At 46.7% G+C, this 21,883-nt stretch overlaps 1 long non-coding RNA gene across 1 annotated transcript in view; it reads left to right on the top strand.

Moving 5' to 3' along the window:
- LOC144148737 (uncharacterized) overlaps window positions 1-21,883 on the top strand; it is a 58,799-nt gene that overhangs the window by 1,119 nt on the left and 35,797 nt on the right. The window lies entirely within an intron of this gene.

Raw genomic sequence — 21,883 nt, 5'->3', positions numbered from 1 at the left:
ATGAAATACTTTACCGAATGCAGAAAAATGCACTCTTGCCTGCGGTCCCCCGCGCCACTATAGCTTCTGACGGTATTTTAAGAACGACAGCATCCGCTGGTAGATTCCACGTTCAGCTTGGAACGCACGTGGACGAGGGCAACGCTGTTCTATAAAGGGTAAATTAGGGGTCTCGATTCACGCACGTCAGCGCTGCCATCGAGGCTCTCCGCCTGTGGCAGTGGAACGCGGAAAATTTAAATTGACTTGTGCAAACCTTTAGCGTGTTTACCTTGGGAGGAGCGTGAGGCAAGAGGAACAATATGAGAGATGAGCGGGAAAGCGAAGGGAGGCATTTACTTGCCAAAAGAAATGAAAAATGGTAACAGGACAATAGTATTTTGTTGTCATTTGCAACGAAATGAGCAGATACACGGACATTTGTTTTTCTGTTAGCTGTTTTTGTGTAGGGAGAGCATCGCAAAAACTCAATAAGACTCGAAAGGAGCGTTAGGGAAGCGTTATATTATTTTAATAATTTCTTAGAAGTGGCATTTTATTTATTGTGTAGTTCACTGCAGGATGATGGCTCTAGTATAAAACCTTAGTAGATGCTGTTACGAAGACGTACTATAAAAAATGACTTTTTAATGTTGAAAAATACAACACATGAATCGTTCAAAGTGCAATAGGTGAAATACCACTGTAGAACCGTAACGACATTTTTTCCGTCTGCCGCCTTGAACCGAAACAAGACCGGAGACCTCTTATTGCTTACTTCAACGATTTTGTAAAAAACAGGCTGTTTTGAAATATAAACATAAGCTGTAGGAAACTACATTTTTGTGCAGAACTTTATAGCGAAGCAGTTTGCTCAAACGAACATTCTTTTGGGAAAACGAAAAACCTGAGTGGGATAGTAGAAAAGGGCGTCTTGCCATTTCACGATAAGCTGAAAATCGGTGATGAAGTGTGGCTCTGAGCTAACAAAAAAAAACGTGCCTTGATGCACTCTAACAGCGCATGAAAAGGAGCGCACATCAATAAAGCCAGCAGCAGTGGCGTCAAAGGATGTGCGAACTGGTTGCGGTATTGACTGGCGCTAATTGCGCTCCGCCTAAAATGAACTAACTGTTTAAGGTTTAAACGCCCAGTTTTGCAAACTTGAATATGTTATTCGAATATTTTCTGCTTCTATGCGATCCACAAATAAAAGTGGTAACCGAGACGTAGATACATAGGGACATCCCAGATTCTGTGGTAGTTCGTGCACCCTATCAAATGGCCCGCCGTTACTGCCTGTCTCGCGAGGGTAGGGTAGCTAATTTGGTAAAACTTTTGCTTTTGCTTACCTAGACTATTCTACAGTACATACCCTACCATGAGTGTTTGTTCTGAGGGTAAACAGCTGCGGTTTTAATTTCCCGGTATGTGCTGGATATAGACTTTGTTGCAAATGCTTGAGGGCCATTTGTGTATGTACAACGATGACTGCCTGTTTATATCTTGGAAATTCAATCTTGCACAAAGTGACTGGTGCAGAAGATATCAGTGTTTTCTGCTGTTTTCAACCCCCTCCTACAATTTATGCTCATGTGGTATTTTGTACATTGTACAGACTGTTTCCGGTTACAGAAAAGTAGTCGGTAATGCCCGTTTAGTAATAAACCTAGTTTTCCTTCAATAAAGCACGCCTTCTTTCACGGTTGCTATTAGAATGGTATATCCAAGCACAAGTTCGTGCTGCTGTTTTGTCCTATAGGGGGTAATAAAGAACACACTAAGCAAGGTGATGAAACTGTGAACATTTATTGTCATTCAGATGACCCATCTATCGTAGAGAATTTTTGAAAACCTCTATGACAACCTCCCCAGTTTAGTTGATATTTTGTGGAATACCCTAAAATTTACCATTCACTTTTGCATCGACATATATATTCCCTCCAGGCTTCACCGCACCAACCAAAACAATCCGTGGATATCAAGTAAAATAATGCAGCAACATCGCAAGTATAAACGTGCCAAACGGCGCCATTCCAAGCCCTGTAACTCGTTTGACAACTCTTGCAGCAATTCTTTCTGAGGCCCAAGAGAAACATTTCTTGCGCACTCTCCAAAAATTTATCAAGCACTGTCCCGATTTGTTTTGGTGGTACTTAGGCGTTTCAACTAAAATACCGATCATGTATCCATTAACGACTCATGAGTGACTGAGCTGTCATCGCTAACCACTCTCAAGAAATGTTGTTACTCCGTATTCTCCCCAATCCAAGAAAGTACATCGTTTATATACCCCTTCCCAATCTAGCTTTTGACTTCATAGTTTTTGGAGGTGTTATAAATATTTTACTCTATCAAAACACTAAATCTTCCATTGGTCGTGACAATAAACCCAATGCCTTTCTGCATCGTTACCCTAAACCATAAGGACATATTCCTACTCATCTTCTTAGGCTATCCTTCGATTGCTGCAAAATCCCTAATGGCTGGCGAATGGCATATGTCGTGCCAACCTTTAACAATTGACACCGCCCACTGGCACACAACTATCACCCGATGTCTGTGACGTCTAGCAAGCCCGAGATGTTTGAACACGTAGTACCCAATGTTATTGTCTTGTTGTTAAAAGCTAAAAATATTCTCATGCCTTTGGTGCACGGATTCAGAAAACGCTTATCCACACACACCCAGCTTTTTGTCAATATTCGCGAATTCCCTTGTTCACTTCATACGGTTGAAAAAATTGACCTATGTTTCTGAACTTTAGTAAAGCATTCGACCGTGTCCCGCACAGTAAACGTATCCTGGACAATTTGTCCTTGGAATAACCCTCCTAAAAAATCTAGCGCTATGTACATAATCGAAAGTGATTTGTTGCAATAAATGAATCCAGGTCCGGCACCCTCCCCCTAATTTCTGGTGTTCCTCAGGGCAGCGTACTCTGACCAGTACTGTTTTTGATTAACAATAATGGTACCACTGAGTGTATTGATGCATAATCTACAGGTTTAAAATTATTTGCTGGAGACTTTGTACACCTAAAGAGTATTTCATCCCCTTGTGACCACGTTAACCTCCAATGTTTGTGTGATGACGCCACTGAGTGGTGTGTGAAATGGGCTATGGAATTCTACTGTGACAAATCTGTATAGTTTTAAGTACCTAAAAGCACTGGCAGGCGCCTCGTAGGTGTTGTGAAACCCCCCCCCTACCGGATAATGGCTGCCGCGAGAGCAGCCTGTCTTAATTTTACCTAACCGGCCAAACCGCTTCCGCTCACTGACAAGCCAGAGTCACTGTCAATTATTGGTAGTGACGCTGGCTAATCAGTGAGCGGAAGCGGTTTGGCCGGTTAGCTAAAATCAAGACAGACTGCTCCCGTCCAATACAGCTGGTGTCGTTCCGGAACTGCAAGTGATTAGTCTGTCTTGATTTTACCTAACCAGCCCAACCTCTTCCGCTCACTGACTATCCAGCGTCACTATCAATAATAACAGTGCCTCTGGATAGTCAGTCAGCGGAAGCGGTTTGGCTGGTTTGGTAAAATCAAGAGAGACTGCTCTCGCGGCGGCCATTATCCGGTAGGAGGGGGGGCGATTTCACAACACCTAGGAGGAGCCTGCTAAAGCACATATTATCGTTTTCTTACAGGCCTAATAACAATGCACGGAAACAGGTGAAGGAATATAAATATTTTGGGCTTATAATAACTAGCCGTCTGAGTTTCTAAAGTCACAAAAAAATTGCGGGTCACCGTCTAGAAAACTCGGGTTTTAAAGACATAAACAAAAAGCCGCACCTGGTCATGCGAAGTTACTAGACTATGATTCAATTGTGAGGCCTTAACTGGAACACGTATGAGCAGCTCTGGAACCATTTTTAGAAAGGGTTTTTCATAAACTAGATATGGTACAAAGGAAGCTGTCCGATTTATTTATAACTGTTTTGACAGCGGTGCGTCAACTTTATGCCTCATGGATAACAACAATATAACTTTGAAAAAGAGAAGGGCATATTGCACAGATCAAGTTTATTTTTTCACTTATCTCACATCAAATAAATATTAATCCGGAATTTTACATGCAGCCCCATTTATCTCGCCATACTAGATTGTGAAGGGGTGGGCCACGTTCGGGTCTTTCAGAGGTTTTGAAACAGAAAATAAGCAGAGGTACGCGCAGGGGATTAGTTCTGAAGCCAAACGAAGAGACATGGATATTGCACAAGGAACGATAACATTGCACGGGACGGCTCACCCAACACTAAGGATAGACACGCAGAAATCGGAACGTCCTCCATGGGAATTTTGATGCGGCCGGACATTGTCAACGCAACAGCATCGCCTCGTAAATAGTAGCGCGATCATGCCCGTTCTCACCCTCGCAAGCGTGAGTAATGCCAGCGGGGACCCGGCTGCTGCCCCAGAGCTACTTGGACCACCGGTTTTCGGCACACTCGAAGGCGGGTCGCTCCCACACAGGACGCCGAGCCGGCTGCCGAGCAGGTTCTACTGCGTCCGGAACTCGTCTTCTCTGATGGCACTGGCGTCTTCCCTACCGGGACTGTTTGCAGCGACAGACGTTCCACCAGACCTTCCGCCAGCCACACATGCCAGACTTCGTTCTCGCTCGGGTACTCCGGTAATACCCCGTTGGAAATCGCCCAGGGGTCTTGCTGCGTGGAAGTTGCACTCTTCGCCTTTCGGCCACATTGTCTCAATGACCCCTACGTATTGGACGTTTTGTAGTGCAGAACTATCCACGCACAGTCTCCATCGCTGAAGAGGGTCGAGTCGAAGACTTGGGAGCACTAAAATAACCAAACAGTAATGTTCTGCTCAGAAGTCTTCAAATTGAGAAAGTCCCAGGGCATACACTCATGAACGCTATCACCCAAGGGGCGAACAAATGCACCACACAAATTGAAACATTTTCTTGCGCAGGCGGTTTGAAACGTTAGTTTTCTAAACAGGATTAACCTAGGTGACGCCAAGGTTGGCACTCTCTTTTCTATGCTCAGCAGGAAACACATCAGTCTATATAATTAGGCTCATCGCAAAGCGATTTACAGCTTTATCTCAATAAAGCTAGACATTTTCACTCGCTAGGTTCTTTCACTCACACAGTCTGCAGTCTGACATAGAAGTGGGGCTGGTGAGAACAACATGACGGACAGCATCTCAGCATAACACTTGTGGAAGCACTGTCTGGCTAGCTCGTTAGTTCTGGTCGATTACCAACCATCGCATGACCTGACAAAGCGTTTTGTATCACCTCGGAGACTAGCCCAATAGAAGGTCTCTAGAACATGGTACCCGGTTTCTCAGACACCTTCATGACCATGTTCGGCGTTCTCGCGGACTATTTCGAGGTTGTCATCCGGGCAGGTCTTGGAACAACGAGTTTTTAGTTGTGAAGCATCTCATGCTCGTGGCTGTGTCCCTCCCTCCCTCGTGGTCGTTGTCCGCCATCTTCACTCTACTGCGAATGCGCGTCCCTTCAGCCCATCAGCGTTTGGGCTGACGTCAGCGCAGTTCATTATAAAAAGAAATAGTTAGGCCGCGCCCGATTTAGATCCCACAACTCTCTGGCCGCAACGGGAGGTACCTGACGCTCTTCCCAGTGCGCTACAAATCGGGACGGGAGCATGGACTACGAACGCGCCTTGTGTCCTTCACTCATTCAAACTACGTCAAGAAGCTACTGATGCAATAAAGGCTGAACGTCAACGGAAACAACGAACTTTGATCTAATGGGAGCTTCAGTCGACCCCATGGCTGCTTCGCATAATACTGAGGGTTCCCCTACGGGAAGATGGTGTAATTTTTTACTTCTTCCGCCGGCCGGCAGTTCACAGTCCCGGTACAAAACGTTGGCATCTAGAAAGAAAGTTCAGCGATTGCCGTTCCCCGAGGAAAAGTGTCTGTTCATATTCCTGAAACAGCTTTTCAGGGTGTCATCTTTGCGCTGTTCCTCGGCCAGTTCACAATTAAAGGCGTAGAAGCAGCCCGTTACTGTTACTCTTAAAGGTGCAAGGTAGGTCTCTTTTTGGGCGACAGCAGAAACTAGTTCGGGGTTGTCTTTAAACGCGAATTGTTGGGCAGCCTTAATTTTAATTGCTTTTTGAATACAGTGCACTCGTCGTCCCGGCTCAGATTCTGATTCCGAGGCGCCCGCACACGTAGTATATTGCTGAGGACTAGACCGTAAATAGGCTTGTTCTTGCAAGCAGCGGTTATTTCCCCGTTGAATTAAGGCGTACAAATATGAATCACCGCCTCCTGCAGGGTGTTTACTGAACCATCGACAAGAAGCATTGTGCTGGTCTTTCTGGTCAGGCGGCCCTCTGAACCCAAGACAATTCTTACGGTCGTTGAATTGCTTTCCGAATCCCTCAGCACGGTTTCTCTTTCGCCTAGTACCCGTCCTTCGACAACGGGCATGTCTTCGATGAGAAGGGTGAGATTCTTATGCCTCTTGTGGTGGTTCGCGAAAGCTTACCTAATGGAATCACTGGACTACAGCAAAGTCAAAAATGCATTGCTGCAACGGTTCAGATTCACTGCCCACGGATACCAAGAAAAGTTCCGCAAAGCCCGGGCAGAAGACGGCGAAACGGGAAAACAGTTTGCAGCCAGGCTGTCGAGCTACTTTGACCATTGGGTGGAAATAACCAACATTTCTAAAACCTACGAAGGTCTCCGCGATTTGGTACTGTCGGAGCAATTTTACAGTTGTTGCCATCCCAAACTCGTCGTTTTCCTCAAGGAACGCGAATGTGTCACCCTGAATGTCTTGGAAGACGTCACGGACCGTTTCCTGGAGGCGCAAAACCTTGCGAACTTAGGGAAGGTTCCTGCTGACGTGCGAGATGATCCCAAGGGGGCAACCGATACCCAAAAAAGGACACCGGAGAAGTGCTTTCTATGTGATCGACCCGGACACCGCGCACAGGACTGTCCCACTGTGGCAAGAGGAAAAACCACCTGTTCTCAGTGTGGCAGATCAGGTCACAGTGCCGATAACTGTCGAAGTGGATCGGGAGGAAAAGACACGGTAGCTGCGTGTGTCCTTCACGAGCCTCCAAGGAGGTGCGCCAAAACCAAGTCCTACAAAGCCCAGTCGTCGGACGCGAGAGCAAGTGGTCCCAACTCTAAGGATGTCAGCCACAGGAATTCACCTTTTCTGGTAAAGGGGCTGCCAGTGGTTCCAGGACGAGTGCTCGGTAAAGCCGCTAGAGTCCTCAGAGACAGCGGGAGCAACACCGCCATCGTCCGCCGTGATTTGGTCGACGACGAATGTTTCACTGGCGAGACACGTCGTGTTGTCCTTCTAGACGGAACCGCAAATGAACTACCGGAGGCGAAAATCCAAGTACAGACGCCGTATTTTGTAGGAGAGATTAGCGCTGCCTGCATGGCCTGTCCCCTTTACGACCTGGTTCTAGGCAAAATTCCAGGCGTAAGGGAGCCTCACGGTCCAGATCTTGACTGGGAGTACGGAGTTATTAGCGACAGTGAAACGGGTACGAGCACCCTAGGGCGAACGCTGCCTTCGGAACCGCACTGCCTGTTTTCCGCCGTGGCAAGCGCTGAAGCCCGGCTGGACATACGCTTAAGAGCGCCATTACTCCGGAACCGTAACCTCAACCGTGTAAAACTAGCCCAGGAACAGCGCGAAGACCCCACTTTGAGGTCTATTTACCGGAAAGTTGGAAAGGAGTCTCGCTCTGCAAGAGGCCACCACTACACTTTCCTCGAAAGTGAGGACCGCTTGTATCGGGTCTGTTGCCTTTCAAATGGAAATGAGTTCAAGCAAATAGTGATGCCCCAGACCTTCAGAGAGTCAGTCCTTCGAGCGGCCCATGAGCGCCTCATGCCTCGACACGCCGGCATCCGGAAGACAACTTATCGGATTTTAGAAGAATTCTACCGGCCGGATTTGGGACGAGATGTGAAGCGTTTCGTGCGATCATGCAACGTCTGCAACCGGAAAACGCCTGAACCGCAAGTTGCTGCGGCATTTTTACTCAACGCTCCTAATGCCGCAACTTGCTTGCAGCACACCGGTATCGCAACGGAAACGCGTAATCAACTTCCCGACAACCCAGGAGGTGATGCAAGCAGGCAAGCTACACGATCTAGACTTAGACACCTGGATACGCAACCTTGTTTCTGGTGGCAGACTCCATGCACCTACCAGAGAAGCCGACGACACAAGGGGTCCCGCAAGTAAACAGGCGTCCAGCAGTGTCGTGTTGTGCGGGCGCGTGTGTAACTTGACGGTGACATAACGGCGTTCATCGTAGTTTATTTTGAAGTGACGGCATCCTGCGCGTGATTGCATTGTTATCAGTGCCACTTTTTTTGCCCTGCCTAGGAATTAGTAGAATAGTTGTTTGGTCTCCTAACAACTTTCTTAAGGTGGGGGTGTTGTGATGAGTGGCTTGGAGGGGGCACGGGGAAAATAGTGGAAGAAGATTTCACTCGCGCGAGACACCAAGCGGCCGCTGGGAAAAAGACACCACGGAGAAGAAGAAGACGAGGGCATGGTGCGAGCAAGCGGTGCGAACCCGGGAAGTGCAGGGCGACCGAGACAGGGCACGGTTGGACTGGGCATTCCCACGTCAGACGTCCGGTCGACGTGCCGTCCGCTACGAGACCGTCGCCATCGGTGACCAAGGCGAGCTTCCTTCTGGGTTAGGCTCGGGAACGAGTGATCGCAAGGCTCTGCCGCGTCTTCACGTTCCGGCTTGAGCCAGGGTTCCTGCTGCTGCGAGGCCGACGTTCGTGGTGCGTCAGCTGCTTCATGCTCCTGCTCGGACCGCCGGGTTACTAAGTCCTGGCCACGACTTCCGGGGCTGGTGTGCTTGGTCGCGGAGGTGTTCCGGAGCGTCCCACACCAGCTCGTTGGTGACCTGTCCGCGGAGCGGCCGGCCAAGTTTGCGACCATCACCCTCGACGACCACTGCGCCCCAACGAGACATACCTGTGAGCCGTGCTCAACGCAACTGTTTTGCGGGTCTAGCGACAGCCACTGCCATGGAAAGCTAACCGAACCCGTTTTGCGAGCATTTCTTTTTTGAGTGACCTTCATTTCCTTCAGTGGCTAAATATGTTGTGAATACATTCCGTCCTGTGTGTGTGTCCAGCATTCATCTTATTGGGTTCTGCACGATCCTAGCGCAACAGGCGCTTCTTCTCGGTCTGGCGGCCGGATTTCTGGGGACGCTGGGGTTTCGAGCAGCCATGACGAGCGGTAAAACATTTGGGCTTAACCCAAGCAACGACCTTCTCATCGCCACTCTCGCACTTCTCTGTCTCTTGACCGAGCTTTCCGCATATCTTGCACGTCGGAAAGCTTAGGTGTGTTGAGAAAGTTCGCAGGACGGTGTTCGACTCGGTTTCAAAGAAAGCACCTTGCAGGTGGCGTCTTATTCACATCAGCTCCTTCTTGGCGTAGGTCCCGTATATTATCAGCAGCTTCTCCTAGGTTGGGTAAACACTAAGCTTCCAAAAAGGGGTTCGTATACACTGCAAGCGTAGGAAGAGACTTGCACTCCTCCTCTTTTAGAAAAACGCCGAGCTTATAGTGACAGCAGCGAAGGAACTGCTGCGAGATCCTGTGATCACGGCCACCGTCAAACGCCTTCGCATCTCCGGCCATCTCAACCCAATGATAGAAATACCCAGAGAGCCGAGCATTTGGCTGCTTTTCGGTCTCGACGTCTTGAGCCCGTGCCGTTCTAACGTTTTTCTGATTGCCTTGCGCTGTGAATCGGAAGCGCTGTAGCACGGTCGTCTTGACGTTCTGGTAGTCGAGATCCTCGCCTGCGGTTATACGACCAATCACCGACAGAGCCTTTACAGTGAGGCACATGCTCACGGTGGTACCCCATTTTTTCTGCGGCCAGGCTTGTCCAGTCGCAACCAGTTAAAAACACTGCAAGTAGGCATGCAGGTCATCGCGTCGCTTATCAAACAAGGGCAGGAGCTTTTCGGGATAAATAGGGTGCGTCGTCGAGGCGGCCGCCGCAAACGAATCTGTCACTGGCACTTGAATTTGGCCCCCTTGCTGCATATGAGGTCGGAGCTCTAGATGTGTCTCCCTTTCATCCGACATCACGTCCGGCTACTCGCTCGGCCTTGAGGATAGCCCCCTCGATCTCTACGCGCGTGCGGAACTCCCCGCCTGACAGGTCTAAGCGCTCTACGGACGGATGCTGTCAGTTTGTCCAGATCTATGCCCGAGCCTTGCATCCACGACCATGTCACTGAGATCTCCACTCGAAACACTCACGATCTTTACAGGCTCGCCAATATTTGTAAAGGGGTGGGCCAAGTTAGGTTTCTTTCAGAGGTTTTGAGACTAGGTGTTGATCATAGGTGCACTCCGGGGATTTTATTAGGAAGCCACCAAACGAATGCACATGGAAATTACACAAGGAACGATAAAATTGCGCGGGAGTGTTCACTCAACAATAAAGATAGACCCACAAAAATCGGATTGTCCTACATTGGACTTTGGATACAGCTGGGTACCGTCGACGTGGCGGCGTCTGCTGATAAATTGTACCGCGATCATATTCGTTGTTGCCATCGCCGGCGGGGCTCAGGCGGGCCGGGTCCAGGCAAACTCGAACGAAGGTCACAACCACACCGGGCGCCGAGCGGGATGCCGAGCCTGTTGTGCTCCGTGCGGAACTCGTCCTCTCGTGTGGCACTGGCGTCTTCCCTGCCAGGACTGTTCGCAGCGACAGACGTTCCAACAGACCTTCCGCCAGCGGCCCACGCCAGAGTTCTTTTTATCTCGCGTACTCAGGCACATACCCTTTTGGGGGTTGCCCTGTGGTCTTGCTGTTTTGGGGTTGCACTCTTTGCCTTTCCACCACATAAGCACACGGACACACAGACAAGCACACTTTAACCTCAATTTTCACTCGCAATAAGCAGTTCAGGTATCCTTTTTCCGATGCTCTTTCGACTAATGGAATGTGTTTACGGAGAAAGTGTTCTCTGCAGCTAATGTTTCCTATTCTGAAAAACATGTTATTGCAGTGCATTAGCATTTATGCCCTGCTGCCGACACTGGTGCATGTTTTTCTCCAAAGACACGTTCTCTGTTCTTGTTTTTCTTTTTTGTTCAGGTTTATCACCATTTTGTAAATATGTATCACAAACATAGTTTTCAAATGTTTTGCTTTGAATTAAATACTCTTTGTACTTGTACACTTGCTTGGTCTACGGAATGCAGTGCCTAATAAATAAAACAAATACTTGAAAGACGGCAAATTATTGCACAGAAATAAAAATATGACAAGGCCAGAAACTCTAAATGACTTTCACAAGGCAGAATACGATATTTACACACTCTCCCGAGCTGTGTTTTGTGATGCAGAGTGCGTCATTCTAATAGTGTACCCGTTCATCAAAGAAAACACTGTTACAGTGATCATCCTGTTAGTGGGCTTTATCGCAAGGCAACTATAAATTTTATATACAATAAACAAACTGCAAGGCGCATCGTTCCCCCAAAAGGTAACAAGAAGAAATCCAATTAGATTATGCTCAAGAACTCTGGCGATGAACTCTTCTTGAATCCTTACTTTTAAATCTTAGATGTATCTTTGCATTGTGTGCGGGTGCTTGTTGCATCGGTGATGGTGTCCCAGCGTGATCGATTTGCCTTGTACAGGCTGTTGCGCGGCATGAATTTAGGCAGCTCTGCGCGGTCGCTGTTGTGGGTAGAGGTCACGTAGTTTATCGCAGAAGCGCCCGCTTCTTCACGGTCTTCCGTCATGATACATTCCTCTCGCTGTCTCTAATCGTGCTCGTGAGGTATCTTCACGGCGGGCGAATGGACAACACTTGTCGCTTGATTAGCTTATGTTTGGCTCTCTTCACTCCTTTCCGCCACGCCCGCTTCTCTTGAGCCCCGCGTTTGTGTAGGCGATTCCGTTGCACATCTGCTGCTCGTGGGCGTTGTTAAGAGTCCATTGCCGATATATTGCGTACACAAAATACCAAAGAGTGCAGTATTAAGTGGTCGGGCTCAGGTTTTAATGACGATAGCCATTCTTGGGCTACTTAAACGCAGACATTTTGGTCTGTCTGTCTACCTGTCTGTGAAATAATTCAGCCACCCGGCCAACGTTAAACAAATTTTGTGTAGTAGTCTTATGTAGTAACAGCAAACTCTAGACGTCTAAGTCCGGTTCATGTGTTCATACTTGTCAACAGTGTTCAACAAGAACAAGACGTTACGCAAATGTAAGAGAGAAAATTATATAAAAGCATACCTCGGCAAGTTGGCGCGGCTCACTCAAACTCACTCACAGTTTTTTTTGTCGAATCACCAATCACTCAAACTCAGACTCAATGCTGAGCAGCACATCTGCGCTCACTCACACTCAAACTCACATTGAGCGCAAAACTCAGAACTCACTCGGACTCAAACTCAAAATGTACTCAGAACTCAAAATGTACTCAAACTCAAAGTGTACTCAAACTCACAATGGACTCAAAACTCAAAATGTACTCAAAACTCAAAATGTACTCAAAACACAAAATGTCCTCAAACTCAAAATGGACTCAAAACTCAAAATGTACTCAAAACTACAAATGAAATCAGAACTCAAAATGGGCTGAGAACTCAAAATGAATTCAGAACTCAAATGGCCTCACAACTCTCCCATGCTAGGAATCTACTCGGGGTCAGATGGACTCTGATTTATTTAGCAGTCAGTGTTTTCAAATTCACGCGTGGTAAAAATATTACGGGTGAAAATTCGCGAGCTCAAACTCTTGCATTCGCCACGACATGACACCGTAGCTCCTGTGAGGAGGGAAACAATTTTCGTTGCAGATTTAATACCGCTTTACCTGCTGCCCATGAAGAGTAGCGCTGGTTGGAAGAAATTGTACGTATATATTGGATACCAAACTCTTGATGTAGGCTCCCTGTTCATGTTTATGACAGAGGCGGTCCAGGCTCGATGGTGTGCTGGGTCCCCAGGTCGAAACAAGCAAGATTAGGTGAGGGGACGTGCACTGACTGCTCCGTTCATTTATGTCGAAGCTGTTTAGGGTTACGGTTCCGTGCATTGTTCCTCTGCGTCCTGAAAAAACGCCTTGTGTCAAAGCGAACTGTCCCGGCGAATCCCTGAAGGGCGAGGCGTTCATGGATACACCTTTGCTGTTTTATTGCATAGCATTCTTTGCCGAGTACACCCCTCCCCCTCTCCCCGCAATGATCTTGTAACGCCCTGCATATACACAAAAATGCAGATATCACGGAAGGTCAACCTGTAATCATTACAAAAGCGTAAATGTAGAGAATTGATAAAACTAAATGTTAAAAGTCTAAAAAAGCAATAGGAAAAATATCGAAAATGGCGAACCGTGTAACACGGGAGTCATAGATCGTCTCAGATTGGGTGAAATTGCAGAGAGGTGTGGCGCTAAAGAATGTGGGGTATCAAATTGAGTGTCTCGAGGAGGGAAATCACGTGGGACAAACAAAAAAGTGCCTCGTTGTTTGCTGAGGCACTTGTATTAGTTTTTATTAGCATTTGCTAGGTGGGATGAGCTCTCGTAGCTCGGAAAAACACCACGCTGTCGTTGTAAGCACTGACCACTACCATACCCAGCTGTTAACTTCCAGCATGCACGCGTGTGTGAGTGTGCGTGTGTGTTTGAGAGTGTGTGAGTGAGAGAGTGTGTGAGAGAGAGAGTGAGCGAGAGAGAGTGAGAGTGAGAGTGTGAGTGTGAGTGTGAGAGAGAATGAAAGTGAGAGTGAGAGTGTGAGTGTGTGTGTGAGTGTGAGTGTGAGTGTAAGTGAGAGTGTGAGTTCGAGTTCGAGTGAGAGTGAGAGTGAAAGTGAGAGTGAGAGTGAGACGGTGAGTGTGAGTGTGAGCGTGAGTGTGAGCGAGAGTGAGAGTGATAGTGAGAGTGAGAGTGAGAGTGTGAGTGTGCGTGAGAGTGAGAGTTTGTGTGAGTGAGCGTGAGAGTGAGAGTGAATGTGAGAGTGTGAATTTGAGTGAGAGTGTGATTGTGGGTGAGAGTGTGAGTGTGAGTGTGAGTTGAGTATTAGTTGAGTGTGAGTGTGAGTGTGAGTGAGAGTGTGAGTGTGAGCGTGAGTGTGTGAGAGTGAGTGTGAGAGTTTGAGTGAGGGTGAGAGTGAGGGTGTTAGTTTGAGCGTGAGTATGAGTGGGAGTCAGAGTGAGAGTGAGAGTGTGAGTGTGAATGAGTGAGTGAGTGTGAGTGAGTAAGTGAGTGTGTGAGTGAGAGTGTGAGTGTGAACCTTTTGCTATATCCTCATAATTATAACCAGAAATCATATTTATATTTGTCCCATGTGATCCCCCTCGACGAGACCTTTAATTTTATACCTCACACACCCTAGCAGGGTCATATGGAATTCATACCAGTCAAAATAACCACGACTGTCATGACTGTAACCAGGACGCATTATTTAAGTGTCCGACGTGATTCCCCTAATTCGAACCTTCAATTTGACGCCCGACATGCTTCAGCGGCCTCACCTTGAATTTAACCCAATCTATGACTCATAATGACTATCTCATGATTCAAACTACCAAGCCTTTTTTTATTTGTACTACGTGGTTCCCCTCGTCAAGACCGTAAATTTGATACCCTACACGCCCTAGCGGGTGTCACTTCGAATTTTACCGCAATATAAGACCCGCCATGGCAATCTCATGGTTATAACCAGGAAGCATTTTTGTATTTCTCTCACGTGATTCCGCTCATCAAGACCATTAATTTGATACCAATCACATCCTAGCGGAATCAATTTGAGTGTTAAACCAATCAATGAATAACTATGACTATCTCATGATATAGCCCTACCACTTTTCGTCCCACGTGATTTCCCTTATCGGAACCTTCAATTTGATGCCCTGTACACCTAGTGGCATGATTGTGAATTTTAATTTAATTTATGACCCTTTTTGACTATGTCATAATAGTAATCAGGAAGCACATGATTGCCCTCATCGAGACCTTTAATTTGATACAATACACGCCCTAGCATCATGAACTTGAATTTTAACGGAATCTATTACTTACCATGACTACGCCATGATATATCCATAACGCATTTTTGTCCCGAATGATTCCCCACAACGAGACCTTGAGTTTGATTCCCCACATGCCCTCGCAGGGTCATTTTGAATTTTAACCCAATCTATGACTTATTATGACTGCCTGATTACTGCAATCAGGAAGCTTTTTTTTATTTACCCCGCGTGATTCCGTTAATCCGGACCTTTCATTTGATACCTTACACGCCTTAGCCTCATCAGTTTCACTTTTCAACCAACCTAATGTGGTCATTATTCTGTGTTACGGGGCGCAGCCCAGTCAATTAAGCTAATTCATTAGAAACAGCAGAAAGTACAGCCCCCGCCCCTATTTCCCCCCGGCTCTCACCTCTTCCTTTGTGACCCCTAGTATATCAAGCCGTTAACATTAGCAGGCGAACAACCAGCACGCCAGCGCCGCCGTGTGCTTTCCCACCACCCTTTCCCACGCTTTTAGTGGATCCGTCACGAGGAAAAGTTAAGACAACCCTTTTTTATGATCTCAGCAGTCAATTATCACTCACGCGCCCAGCCGCGAAAATTAGGTATACCGCAAGTGCTTATGGCTATGAAAATTCAACAAGAAACTAAAAAAAATTCAGACACCCCCTCCCTCCCAACCGATTATGCAGAACGCGATTGGTGCCGTACCCGCAGGTAACCTGAATTCCGAGCCCACAGTGACGCATGAAACTTAAAAGCCACCCGTAGCTGCCTGCTAGGCTACTCATATTTACTCAAACTCAAAATGGACTCAAAACTCTTATGTACTCAGAACTCAAAATGTACTCAAAACTCAATATGTACTCAAACTCAAAATGTACTCAAACTCAAACTGTACTCAGAACTCAAAATGAACTCAAACTCAAAATGTACTCAGAACTCAAAATGGACTCAGAATTCCCTAGGTCTCAGGCGTACTCAAACTCAATTGGACTAAAACTCAGTCGGAATCACTCGGCTCGAACTCACTCAAGCTCAAACTCACCATGCCACACTAGCCTCGCGCTCACTCACACTCAAACTCACGCGTGAGTTTGAGTAAAATGAGTTGAGTGAGTGGACTCATGAGTGAGTTCGCCGACCTCTGTATAAAAGAGATACTTACAGTGTTCCTTTACAAAAAATAATAGATGCCTGATTTTCTCGAAAAAATACCAAATATTCCACAGAAAAAAATTCACAGTCTCAACTGCTGTCACCCGCGCCACTATAGTTTCTGGCGGCATTTCAAGAATTGAAGCAACAACAGTTAGGAAACGTTCCACTAGATCGGTCCCATGTCCTGCTTGGAACGCACGTGCATTAAGGCAAAGTGGTTCTAGAAACTTTGAGGTCGAACACCTCTACTCACGCGTGCCTCCTCCGTACGCTAGCGCTGGCATCGGGGCACGCGCCCTCAAGCAGTGAAACGCGGTAAATTTAAATTCACTTGAGCAAACTTATAGCGTGTTCACCTTAGGAGGAGTGCGACGCAAAAGGGACAGCATGATCGGGAAAGGTGGAAAGCGAATAAAGGCATTTACTTGGCAAGGAAGGAAGGAGGAGAAAGGATGAGGTACGTGGTCAATGCCGCTGCTCTTTATTCAAGTAATTTTGGGTTGTCACCGTCTCTTAGATATTTTTATCCCATAGGGTATGCGCTGTGTATGCAATATTACAAAACACGAGATTTCGTTTGGCATCAAGAATTTGAAGAGGGTTCGTTTTTTAGAGCGAGGAGGACCGCGTTGCTGAATAAATTCTGGAATTTTGTGACCCCTCAGGGGCTACTTATTTAGGCTGTCTGTACAGGCCACTTGAAGGAATGCTAGTATCTGCAGCCGCAAGCTTCGCAGGCAAGGCCTGTAAATGAGGTTGAAATGGGCAGGTACACCTGTCCATAGCCTCCACACCGTTAGAAGCACAGGGGGCTGAAAGAGCAGGACTAAACGGCGAGGTCTGCTAAAAACAAGAGTGCATCGCCATGGCGCCCGCAGTGCCCATTGTTTGTGGGACCACCACGGGGCTGCCTTTATATCCCTAGAAAGCGCCGGTATTGAAGGGGTTCCAATACTGGAAGTTTAATCTGCATGTCAGTCTATGTTGAAATACGACAAGTGTCAAGCACATCACCTTCTAGCTGCATTAGTGTTATGTCCATTCCTGCTCTTGAGGAAATGCCAGGCTTGGCGACTTTCATGCCGATATTCTTCCATAGCCTAGATTGCTATTTTTATTTTTTTGTTTCACAAGAAATAGCTGCTTACGCCATGTGGTGGCAAGGCGCAACGCGGAGTTTCACGTTACACCAGGCAACACCGACTTCCTTAAATGACGCCCTGGCGACACGGAAGCCAGTGTAAATTGAGAGGGACTATTACTCTAGGTGTATGAATTTGATTTCTGCAGGGTCCCATATCTAGAAATAATCGTTAGCAGGACGTGGACAATCAGTACAGGTTGTATAAAATGGTCAGAGTGTATTACGTTCACTCTGGTTATCCTTGCGCTTAGAGATGTTAAGAAGCCCTCTTGATGCTTGTCACACAAATAACCCATTTACAGCACTTTCAGTAGGGCTATGACCGCCACCATTCGCTGTTTTTAACAGTTCGCATTTAACATTTATCCTCATGGATTGAAAAGCCTAAGTATAGGCGCTCGGGATACACTTGCCTTAAACGTAACCACGGATGGCGCCTGTGCTGGTGATACCTAATAGGAGTACATATTTAAAATATTTCTCCGCGTCAGCACTGTTACAAAATACGGTCTGCCTTACAATCAAAGCAAAAGCATGCACTGCATGGCGTTATTGCTTCAACTTTGAAGTGGGCGTCATTCGCTATTCTCTAGGGAGTGAAAATCAGTGGGGAAGATTCTGTTAAACAAACATTAGGAGACTTCCTCTTTGCTCATAGTTTGTGAGACAAAACATGTGATGGAATATATGTTAATAAGACGTTTATATTTAGCATTCTAAAGGACATTTGTGGTTGTTATGAGTCCGGTAATTTGGTTGAAATATTTCGTGCCGTTAGACTCATGAGTTCGGAATCATTTGTGCCATCACAGTGCCATCACCACAAGAGAAGTGCAGGGCATATCATACAGCTTTACAAAAGACCGCGTATAGATGACGCTGTAAATAGAAGAGCTTATCTCTTCCTAAAAGAAGTGGGAAATCTCTATTCTAACCGAACGCACTTGAGATCCCAAAATTGCACCTTGCTAAATGCCGATTCGATTCTCTTCCGCAGCGGGCTTTCTCCTGATGGAGGTGAAAAGCGAAAACGCCCATGTGGTCCGTATTTAGGCGCAGGTTCATGATCCCGAAATGGTCCAAATTATTTAGGACCCCTCTTCTAGGGCGCGGCTGATCGCCTGCATAGAGTCGGTGCGTTAATCTTGATAATCCGTTTATCAGTTGCACCTTAGACGCGAGCACCCTGTAGATCTTTTTTTTTGGTGGTGGTGGTGGGGCGGGGGGGGGCAGTGTTTGTCCCAAAGCCTAATTCCTGCCGCAAAGTAAAATTTGGAAATATATAACAATCCGCAATACCTAACCGCGCTGACTTTGCAGCTAAGAAGTTGCTCTCCTGAGCCTAATAACACGGGTTTTGTCGGTGCCGCTGGGGCGGCTTTTCTGATGGCGCTGAAAAGCGAACACACCCGGGTGTCTCGTTTTCGCCACCAGGTAAAGATTTTTCCACCAGGCTCGTTTTCTTCACCAGGCAGGTCAAAATCCTTCCGGGTACTTCCACTGTGGCGCGCCTCACAGCCCACGTGCAGCTTGCATGCGTTAAACCTCATATTCATTACACCGATTGCACGTTACAGATTTTACGTTAGTCAATCGATTGTTCAAATAACACACTATTTCAGAAATACTGTATTCGAGTGTTCGTTTAACGAAAGAAGATGCGATTGCTACTTATCAAGCGACTGAGTCTGACAAATTTTGTAAGGTATGTCAAGTTGCGGTATTTGCTTTTAAGTGAAACGCCGAACCTTGCACCGTAAACTCTTCTAACCAAAACACCTGGGCCGTCGTAACTTATAAATAGTCAAGCGCTTACATTTTATCTATTAGGAAAAAACGAGTAAAGCGGCTCTTTCTACTCACCGTAATTTTCATTGTTTAATGAAAAATTTTCTCTATTAGATATTACGCTCGTAAAATGGAATGGGCAGATATTATTCCGACGTACATAATTCACCCAGCATAGACAACGAGCGTGATGTTTGGCTGCTGATTCTTCATTTTAAAGAAGATAGTTTTTCTGCCGAAGTGTCTCTCTGTCTGCCGATTCAGCCACCCGGCCAAAATTAACAGAATTTTTGAACGAGACGATTCATAGGTAAAATATTCTCTCACTACTAAATCTTCGGGCAATGTAAGTGCTTGTCAGCATTGCAGAATACATAGAAAACGTTAGGCACATCTGTGCAAAAACTGAATAAATGAGTGTAACTGGCAGTCTCGTTTTTGTGATGTTAAGATGGCTTTTTGATTTGTCGATTTAAAAAAAAAATAAAAGCACGTTCAAAGCGAGTTTTTAACCCGGAAATACAACAACCGTCCACAGGTAACCCCTGAGGGACGGCTTCCAAACCAAGAAGTTTAACCGTAACAATAGATTTCTTAAGATAGCGCGCATCTAGTGGAACGGGGCAAAATTAAAGTGATTTGAGCAATCTTCTGCGGCGTTGATATTGGCAGGAGCCAAAGGGAGAGAGCGTGAGAGATGGGCGAAAAGAGAACAGAGGCGTTCATGCACCAGGGCCAGTAGACGGGTGCTGTCTCAACACATCCTTTCTAGCGGATTGAGCAGATACACGGTGATTTTTAGACGCGAAGCAGCTTATGGTCGAGCCTGCTCCCTCCACCGTTGTGTGGGCGTCGTTTGGCGCGTCGACACCCCCACTGCGCATGCCTGGCCAGGCACCGCTGATGATGATTGTGGCAGGATGCCCCTAGAGATCGGCAAAACAAAACATCCATCACGAGATAGCGTCGTGTTCAACCACCGTCGTCATCTTCCCGTAGGGGAACCCTAAGTAGTATGCGAGGCATTCCTCCTCACCTCTCCGACGCTCCACTCCTCTCCGGCATTCCTCCTCTCCTCTCTGACGATCCTTTTCTTTCTAGGATTGCGTGACGAATGGCAACACCAGCAGCTCTGCGCGCGATAATGCGACGCAGCTCAGGGTTAGAGACGCGACGCTAGCCGCTGCATACTCCGCGGGGGGCGCCACTGTAGCTCCGCGGTATAAATGACGCGCGTGCGTGCTCCGATCCCCTCAATCTCCTCCCGCAACGCCGCGATCGAACTGAAAACTAATGAGAAATTGAGTCGACCTCATGGCTGCTTCGCATACTACTCAAGGGTCTCCTACGAGAAGATGGTGAAATTTATTTATTCGCCTATTTCTCCGCACGACTAAAGTTTCAAAGCCCACTTTTTTGACATCGAGAAGCTAGGGTCACGCCTGTCTTACCGAAGTTGTTTTAAGATGCAGATATTCCAAGCTTGTGAAACAAACAGCATCGCCCCATATTCAACTAAAGCCAGCTGCTGCCTGCGTAGACTTCATATAGACTTTTATATGCTGCACGAGAACTCACTGTATTTGAAGGCGACAGCCAACAAGGACCGTCCCCTAGCCTGCCTAACGCTGATAGTAGTTTCCCACTTTTTTTAAAACTCCAAGGGCCACATTAACGGGTAACATTTGGGTTGAATTATGGTTCGAGCACCATAAAAACATGCACTTGGAAAAACTCCACGGCTTTGAAACGCTTCTTTCTATGGACAAGGAAACGGTCGTAAAAGCGTGTTTTTACTTCAGAGAAATATTTCAGTATCTTCTTCGACCAAAATAAAAACGGATGAGCATCACGGGGAATGGTTCTTTTAGAGAATCTGCTGATAATAATTAGACACTTGCAGCAACAACAACCAAAACAACGCTCTTCACTGCTGCAAAGATGGAGCACACAGGAACCTTGACAAGTGGTCATCGTTGCCGTTACGTTAAAGAACACCGACAGAAGAACCCGAGAAATTTAAATATATATCAAGCCTATATGACACAACTGACGAACAATGGCTGCCGACTTTTTCCTAATTCGGTAAAATCATCGAATTTCTTCTTTTGCGCGCTAGTTTGGCTCATATTAAAAGAGGCCTCTCATTGACTCCAAACAGTCAGAATGCTCTACGTGTTAGCTGCGAGGGAGACAATCATTTCTGAGTCAACAAGAGGGAAATGCTATGTTATACCATTCACGCAGAAATACAAAATGACCATTGGAATCTCCAAGAAATACTGCGGGATTTTTAATTCACAAGACCAGATTACCTTCATCTTAAAAGAAGTCCACCAATCACTGTTGCGCTATTGCCACCAGACTGACTCCGTGAAACAATGCGTGTGGTGTAATTAGATGCTGCTTCTGACGGCCGAGATCCTGCGTGTCTCCCCGGAACGCGTCATTTTCCTCCTGCATTGTCCTGCATGCGCAAGCGCCCAGAAAGAAACAGAGCAATACGACAAGCTCGAGGTCATCGTTTCATGTGTGACGAGTGGGTTGCAGGTTCTTTTGGAATAGTCTTTTATGGCTAACCTGCTTGCAACGACATGGAGAATATGTGTACTTTTTTCGCATAACGTAGGCTGGGCAGCGACCTCAAAACACTGAGAAATACGTTCACAAACTATATATACCCCACCACCTGGCTCAATCTTTCTGTTGGCCTAGAAGCTTTTACCCAAGAACCGCAAAGAAATGCTGACCTCTTCACAACGTCCACAG

Source organism: Haemaphysalis longicornis, unplaced genomic scaffold (assembly GCF_048455015.1).
Source record: "Haemaphysalis longicornis isolate Haplotype H1 unplaced genomic scaffold, Haemaphysalis longicornis Haplotype H1 scaffold_8, whole genome shotgun sequence".
Classification (NCBI taxonomy): Eukaryota; Metazoa; Arthropoda; class Arachnida; order Ixodida; family Ixodidae; genus Haemaphysalis; species Haemaphysalis longicornis.
The sequence above is the reverse complement of the archived record's forward strand: the minus strand, read 5'-3'. Positions and strand labels throughout refer to the sequence as shown.